This window comes from Hoplias malabaricus, chromosome 1 (genome assembly GCF_029633855.1).
Source record: "Hoplias malabaricus isolate fHopMal1 chromosome 1, fHopMal1.hap1, whole genome shotgun sequence".
NCBI lineage: Eukaryota > Metazoa > Chordata > Actinopteri > Characiformes > Erythrinidae > Hoplias > Hoplias malabaricus.
The window spans coordinates 32,665,598-32,674,609 of record NC_089800.1 but is presented as its reverse complement, the minus strand read 5'-3'; the positions used below and the strand labels follow the sequence as shown (position 1 = coordinate 32,674,609).

Here is a 9,012-nt window from a genome sequence, read left to right as displayed (position 1 = left end):
CATAAGTGAATCTGAGTCTGAACATGACTCGGGAAGGGACCTTTTCATAAACCATAACCATAGTGGGAGGTCTAGCTCCAGGCCACTCCCTTTAAGATCAGATAGAGCCCCAAGTGTCCTAAAAAGACCAGTTAAACCAGTCCTAAGGCTTACCTATGATGAGAAGGGTAGGTCATATGATCAGCCACTTACCATAGTCCACAGAGGTATAACTATTAAGTTGGGGAAATCTAGGGACAACATTAAGTATTGTAAGGTTTGAGTAGTGTGTCTTAGTCAAGTCTTTTCTGGTGTTCAATCTGGTTTTTTTCTTTCTTTCTTTTTTTTTTTCTCTAAAAGCGTCTGATGAGGACATCCAGACATTTAGAGGGGGGAGGATGTAGCCCTTGGTCAATTTTGGGATTTTACTTTATAAAGTATTTTGGTATTTTATATCATAACGTGATTATGTTTTAAAATATTAAAAATCTGTAAAAACTGTTTAATATGGGTTAAAATACGAAGTATGAGACTCAAGTTTAAAAATGTTTTCATTGGCTATGAGTGGGTGTCATTCATTGCTAGAGTCTGCCTTTTTTGTTGATTGGGTTTTTTTTCCTCCAGAGAGAGAGAGAGAGAGAGAGGATATAAAGAGAGGAGGGGGCAAGAGGAAAACGCGGCAGTTTAAAGTATAAATATAATGTAAAACGTTATATATTTTTGGTTTATTGTTAAGTCAAGCACTGGGTTGTCAACTAGAGAACCTCGATGGCGGACTGATAAGCCCAGAAATCGGAAGCAAGGGAAACTCTCCTTCGTAAAGTAAGCTACCCGAAGTACTGCTGTGGTTAGCACGAGGCGCGACTAGCGTTAGCCCAACCGGCTCACCGCACCCAAGTTAGCTAAAGTTCGCTTCCCCAGTGAACTGAACCAGTGGAACTTGGTACCAAGGACTAGTGCACCGTCGTCAACTCCACCAACACCAGATAGCAGTCCAAGCGGCGAAGAGGCTCAGACTTCCTCTGGCAACGCTGAATTTCCCTTCTCATAAGCAAGGTTGCAGCTCTCCACTCCATTCTCCCACCATGGACCCTGAGTGAGTCAAGTTTTTTTTGCGAAAGTGCGAAGCGGCGATTAAGTTTCAGGCCACCACGTTCACAAGCAGCAATTCAGGCCTGCAACGTACCCTGATATACACTCACACCAAGAAAAAGGGGTACCCCATATCGATTTGTTTGTGCTTAAATTCTCTATTAATAATTCTGAATTTAGAAATTTCAACAGGTTTACAATGTCAGTGTGTTAAATAATTCTGGGTAACATTTGATAAGAAAAGTGTATTATAAATCTGTATTATTATAACTATTATTTATGTTATTTTTATTTTTATATAGTTATGTGAATAGAGTCTTCAGATTTGAGTGACTGGATTGAGAGAGTTTAAGATGCTTCTTGGTTTTGCTGGTTTTAATAAATATACCAGCCAAGGATAAAGTAATTAATTGTGTTTATTTGTTTATTAACTATTAAACGCTGGCTTTTCATTTTGTTAAATCTATTTTATAGTAACATATTTGAAATGTTCACTGTTATCTCCTAGTCCTATACCTTAAGTAGGATTATAATGGAGAGATACAACTAGGATTCACTGTATTAACAGGCCGTAGTAATAAATTTGGTATTAAGCATTGACTAACAGCTCATTAAATAAAAAAATAATAGAGCACAAACTCGCCTTACAACACTCTCCTCACACTCACCACACACTTCTCACACTCAACACGCTCTCCTCACACTCACCACACACTTCTCACACTCACCACACTCTCCTCACATTCAACATACTCTCCTCACATTCACCACATACGTCACACTCTCCTCACACTCTCCTCACACTCACCAAATACTTCTCACACTCACAACACTCTCATTGCATTCATCGCACTCACCACATTCTCCTCACACTCACCACACACTTCTTACACTCACTACACACTTCTCACACTCACCACACTCTCCTCACACTCACCACACACGTCTCACACTCACCACACACTTCGCACACTCATCACACTCTCCTCACACTCACCACACACTTCTCACACTCACCACACACACTCACCACACTCTCATCGCACTCACCACACACTTCTCACATACACCACACTATCCTCACACTCACCACACACCCACCACACTCTCCTCGCATTTACCACACACTTCCCACATTCACCACACTCTCCTCACTCTCACCACACTCCTCACACTTATTGAAGGAACCAGTAAAAAGCTGAAGCTGGCTCCTTATTCACCAGTTTCTTTCTGAAATGGTCATTACACCATAAATGCACCAGGATGTATCTGCTATTTAAGTTGGATTGGAAAGTTCCAGAAGCTGCAGATAAGGAACACATTTCAGACTCATTTTTAGCTGCCTCTGTGTCACAGCTCTGAGACAAAAGCACACAGTCTCTGTCCTGTGTCCACTTTGAGTTCCTTTGTGCACTAAACTGAGCTGTTTGAAGTTGTGCTTCCAATAGATCTGTCAAAGTCCCTGATCTATAACTACATCAGATCGCGACTCTTGTCATGAGAAACAATGTTCTGTTTTCTTTATCCGTCTCTTTAACAGCTGTAGAGAGTAAATCGTGTTAGAAACGCACACAAACACAATTCTCCAGTGATCAGTCACTCACCGGCAGTGAACAGAGCCTCCTTAAACAGTTAGTGTCTTTACAAGACGGACATTTGTCCTCAGTAATGTGGTTTATTGAACTAATGCAGGCCACTGTGTGGTCAATTTGCTTCTGTCTTGAGAGACATTCAGGAGCTGGACTCCTGGATTTCAGAGTTAGTCTTTAATATCATTCAGTGGAAAGAAACTAGAGCTGACCCGGATTATTTAATCTGGACACAGTTGTTTTCCATTGTTTGATTTCATCATTAAATATTTAAATTGACCTGGGGTCATTTCCATTCGTTGGGTCGAGGTAAATACATGTAAATAAAAGAAAACAGAAAAAGTGTTTGTTTGAACACGTACAAAAACAATAACGGCTCTGACTCAGGTTTTGTGCTGTGAGTGTTGTTTGTGTATTTTATTGTTTGTTTCATAATTACAACTTAAGAGGGCAGCAGTGAGCGTTGTTGTTTTATTTGATGTTTGTTTAGAAGGCTGTGCTGAGTGATGATGCTATTTTATGGGTTTTAATGTTGTCTTTAGAGGGCAGCGGTGAGCAATATTTGTTTATTTGATGTGTTATGATGTCATCTTTAGAGCGAGGTGCTGATTGTGTTTGTGTATTTGTTGTTAATATCACCATTAGTGGGTTACAGCAAGTGACTCTTTGTTAATGCTAAAGGTTTCCATGGCGATTACCCTCCAGCCGGAGCATGTCCTGAGGCAGGGTGGTGTTACTGGTGCTGGGGGGTGTCGGGAGCGTCTCTATTTGAGATGATGGAGGGATCTGTGGGTTTGTTTCTCTGGAGACGGGTGTGTGCTGCTGTAATCTGATCGTCTGATTGGCCAGAGTCTGGAGGCGCTCGTGTTGCTCCTCGTTTACTGATTCACTCTCTGCCATTTCATCTCTTCTCCAGCTTTTCTCCACCTCTCTCTCTCTCTCTCTCTCTCTCTCTCTCTCTCTCTCTCCTGAGGACGGAGAGGCTCAGTGTGTTACAACAATGTTGTGGGAACACTAATGCAAGTATGTATTTTATTATATTATAGAATCAGTAATAATATTTTAAAACTTATAAGCTGTGATCTGATTATTAATGAAAGCATACATGTTTTGAGTCAATACTGTCCATCCTCAAGCACGCCTTGCATATGTCACTCAAGCAAAAGCTAGAAAATGTGCCACTTTTCAATGTTGCAGAGATCTGAAGGTTTCGGTAATTTTATCAGGCAAGGAAGTCAACAGATGCATCAATAGCATTGTCACCAAATGCTCAGTGCTGGTAGCAAGTGAACCAACATCATATAAGTATTATTGTATCTTTTATAATTCTGAAAATAGTATATATATGTATAATATTATTATAATATTTATAATATAATACTATAATATAATACTAGATTTATATTAGTTTTTTACTGTAAGACCATTATTAATATTCTATTATATTAATATTTGTCTAATATCGTTTCCTTATTCTATCTTATTTACACTACACCATTGTCTTTATTGATATAATTTATTGGATTATTATAATAAAGCTTTCATCTATTGTGTTCTGCTTTGTTTTTACAGTTGTCTGATGAGGTTGATGGAATCCATACTCTAACCGTGAACAAAATTCACCAGTTCAGCAATGGATTTACAGCTGTACTCCCTAAAATACACATCACCACACTGACGTTGAGATGAGAGAGGACGTCAAAGCTTACAGGTTTGATTTAAACATTTGACCTAAATAATAATTTAACAATTATTGCATCAATTTCTGTGCTTTCATTCATTTATGTATTCATTCATTTTCTGCTTGTCCAGTTCAAGGTTGTGGTGGGTACAAAATATTTACATACTACCTGGAGTCACTCTGCGCAAGGTGAGAACACAGAGCACTGTCCTTCACAGGGCACAGAGCCCTAGACAGGGCACTAGTCCTTCACAGGGCACCACACACCCACAATTTCACTCACACAATGGACACTTTTGAGTAGCCAATCCACCTGCCAATGTGTGTTTGGATCATGGGAGGAAACCAGGAGCACACAGAGGAAACCCATACAGACACAGTAAGAAAACACCAAACTCCAGAGGGGGGCACCAATATAAATTAATAGTTAATAGGTATGGGATCATTATTAAAGCATTTTTCTTCATGATGTATAGGCATTGACTTTTCTTGATTTACAACTCTGACCCCCTCATTAAGTATCATAAGGTAAACTGTTGCCACACCAACTGAAATAGTCACAGTCAATGGAAAGTCAGTATTATGTCTTAGTGTGTCATGCCAAGTCTATTTCTGTTTTTCTGTAGGGTGAACCTACAACATTATATCTGGGAGAACACACCAACTCCTCACAGACAGTCACCCGGAGCGGGAATCAAACCCACAACCTCCAGGTCCCTGGAGCTGTGTGACTGCGACACTACCTGCTGTGCCACTGTGCCGCCCATTATGAATATTTGTGTTAATAATTCTGGTACACTTTAGTCACCACAGGGTACAAAATGGTTTGTCACTGGGGTGGTATATATATAAAGCTAATGTTAAATACATGTATGCCATGCCATGTTTGAGTCACATTTTGGGCTAATTACAAAAATTTGCCTATATGTTTATAAATATTTTGCTTTTACCTATGGGTGTAATGTTTTTTTAAAAACCAGGATTGTGAACTGACAAGTACAAATAAATAGTAATAGAAGTGTTACATAATGGAATCTATTAAAATAAATAATGGATAAACTATTAGGAACCATTAAGTGCTAATGGGTTACATCATGGAAACTATTAGATGTAGACACCATTAAAATCCAGTCTGAACCATTAAATTCTTAATGGAACCTACTGTACTTTGAAAGCACATTTGTAATGTGACTCTGTTACTCGTCTTTTCAAAGTTTATGTTTGGTTGTCTTTTCAACTTTAATTCGGTGTTTATTGAATGACATTTAGGTACGTGATTTCAGCATTGAAATAATGGCTTTAAAAGGACGTCTTTAATGTGACTTTTTTAGTCATCTTTTCAACGTCTGTGTTTGGACATCTTTTCAACTTTCATTTTCAACTTTAAGAAAACGTTGATTAGACGACAGTCAAGTACGTTATTTCAACGTTGAATCAACGGCTAAATGTTTACTTGGGTTTGCCTTTGCGATATCAGGAAGTACTGACACCATCACAGAGGAGACGTTAGATGTCTGTTGGTGTGATTTAAAAAATAAATAAATAAATAAATGACGGGGCACTGACATGGTATGCCACCATGTACTGATGATTGCTTGTTTAGCACATTCAGCAATTTGTGTGTGTCCTGAACCACACGCTTGAAAAAACAATGTTTGCCTTCAATTCTCATTGTCCACAAGTGGACAAGTGGCCCAAAACAGTGGATGAGCTCAGGATAATGTTCAACATAGTGATGTTTAGGGCGGAGTGTGAAATGAGGAAAAACCACCAGCAACATTTGTCTATGGTCCTGTATCTTTGTATGAAAACATTGGATAGTTTCCTCTGTAAATGTTGGGGACACCCCAACTCAACTACCACTTTCAAATCCATGAGTTCTGTCCATGCCCCATCTCCCTCTGGAATTTTATCACCAATAATCAGTAGCAAAAATCTTTGGCTCTGAAAGACTTTGTAAAGCCTGCTAACATATGAGCAGCAAGATTGTCAGAAACCACACATGTGACCATGCCCCGAACTGCCTTACCCATGGACTCTATGAATACACCATCTTGTTCAAGTGTCTTTTAGCAGTGGACTGAGTATTCTTTCATAGCCAAATTTCTGAATGTCAGAAACTTTACACAATGCTGCTGGCTGAATAACATACAAGGCTGATCTGTTTTTACTAGGGAGATAAGCAAGTACCCAGTACACTGCTGTTAGCTTGTGGATTTTCCTTGATGTACCAAGTGGGTTTGCTATTTCAAGATCATCAGTGTTGTGGACAAATCTGTCCTGCGCATTCGTTGATGCAAATAATTGGAACAGAAGAGGTTAACAGAGTTTGAGTGAACAATCAAAACAGTTTTAATTATACGGAATTCCGGGGAGAACAGTACATTCAATACATTTAGCCTTTTACGTCCTGTTCTCCGAAGACCTCGCTTTCTGACTCCTCTTCTTATACTATGTTCTGTCTGACACTTAAGCAAGGTGTCTGTTTGTGATTGGACCTCAATTTGTGCGCATCAGCGTTGCTAGGCGGTTGCTATGTGTGTATAACTGTTTTTCTGTCTGGATATGTAAGTGTTATTGAACATTCTGTTTTGCTTTAGCTGATCCATCTGATTAGCAGTGCGCTAATGTGTGTTGCTGCTTTTTTTACACTTACTCATATTGCCTAAGCTTTGCAAGATTGCTCAAGATTAACTGTCTGCATATGCAGATCATATTGATTGCTATGAACCCCTGACCTTCCTGTTTTGACTACTGTCCTGCATGTACTCATGTTGCCTAAACCTTGCAGGGTTACTTTAATGTCAACTAAAACCAAACCATACAAATACTTTTATTAATAATATTTTCCACAATTCCCCCTTTTGACCTGTCCAACTGACAGGTCAATACATTTAGATAAATGCTAAGCAATTAATATGTTAGATGGGTCTGCCTAGGTCACCCCCGTGTTGGCGAGTGACTTAGGTAGAGCGTGATGGCAGATGGTGGTGGTAGCGGGCAATTACACCGCTCCTGTTGGGAATGGACACCTCTGTCCTACCACTCACCCTCTGGACTAAGAGATTACAATGAGCCCTATATGTGTATGTGTTAAAGTGTATTCTTCATCCGTTGGTAGGGATCTGCGCTGCGGGCAAGGATAGACTTTCCTTGTCGTGTCCCTGCCTCGGGATTATTCTGCCCCTATGTTGGTTGAGGCTGCTTGATCAGCCTCTTCTGAGGTGTTGTTTTCCTTCAGTGAATGTTTGATGTTAGGTGTTGGTGCGGCTCTGCACTGTGTAAGGTGGCACCACTGTAAGCTTTTACCCTTCAGCCGGACTGCACAACTGGTTCTCTCCATCACTTGGTAGGGTCCTGTCCAGCGAGGTTCGCACCACTTCCGCTTGATGACCTTCAGGAGGACCCAAGGTGAGACTGCCACTTCTGGATCCTTCTTCTCTGGTTCTTCTCCTTCTCTCCTTTCCTGCACCTGTATAGAGAAATCTTTACAAACAGCTTTTAGTTCTTCATATAGCTGTTGGTACTCTGCTTGAGGTGGTTTCTGTGGGGACGCAAGCACATTGTTGGGGCCCGTAAATGGCATGCCTCTCACTAATTCAAAAGGAGTAAATCCTGTAGTTCTATTTACTGAACTACGGACACTAATTAAAGCAATTGGAAGGGTATCAAGCCATTTGATGCCTGTGGCCAGTTTGATTTTTGCTAATTTCGTTTTCAAAGTTTGATTCATCCTCTCCACCTGACCTTGTGAAGCCGGATGGTACACACATCCATAGCTATGTTTCAATCCTAACAATTGTTCTACCCACTGCAGTGTCTTACTAGTAAAATGAGTTCCATTATCGGAGTGAATCTTTTTGGGAACCCGTGTTGAGGGATCCAGTGGTTGATCAACATTTTGCAGACTGATTTGGCATCCTCCCTAAAAGTGGGGATTGCCTCGACCCATCCTGAATACCTATCCACTACCACTGGAAGGTACTTATACTTACGTACAGGATCAATCATATCTGTATAGTCAATTTGAATTTCTTCCCCGTGAGTTAGTGGATGTGGAAACCGTCCCTGTGTTGGCTTAAATGCTTTTCCTATATTGTGTACCAGGCAATCATTGCAATTGGCTAAGAAGTCTGATACTAGTGCCCGCATAAAAGGATGCCACCATTGTTTAAGGTTTTCCATCATCTGTCTCCTTCCTACATGTGCTACCATGTGTGCTTCCTCCACCACCTTCCTGGCCAGTGACATGTGTGTTACCTGCCCGGTAACACACATTGACCTCCCTTCATCCATTCGTATCCACATTTCTCTGCTCCTGCCTTTATGCACATATTATTTTCCTCTGGGCTTGCACAATCTTGTATCTGTCTAAGGTGTATACCTTTGGGAACGGGGTCCCATGGTTCACTAGGGTCCAACACCATCACTGTGCTGGGCTCTGTATACCCTGCAGCTTTTTTTGCTGCCTTGTCTGCTGCTTCATTACCTCTACTTACCAATGTGTCCCCATTTTGGTGACCTCTGGCAACTCGCTTTGGTTTGTGTATGGCTGCTTCCAGCCGTCTCAGTTCCTCTGTGTCTTACAGGCTTACCTCCACTCGTGAGAAATCCTGTCTGTCTCCATTGCTGCAGTTCTATGTTCATGAGTTAATGTGACCTTGTCAGAGC

General features: G+C 40.6%; 1 long non-coding RNA gene across 1 annotated transcript; it reads left to right on the top strand.

Annotated features, from left to right (window-relative positions):
• Nucleotides 1–629: 629 nt before the first annotated feature.
• Nucleotides 630–5,588, top strand: LOC136664229 (uncharacterized). Its single transcript, XR_010795094.1, has 3 exons — nucleotides 630–1,075; nucleotides 4,233–4,371; nucleotides 4,473–5,588. It is a non-coding gene; the product is annotated as an uncharacterized lncRNA (long non-coding RNA).
• Nucleotides 5,589–9,012: the final 3,424 nt, after the last annotated feature.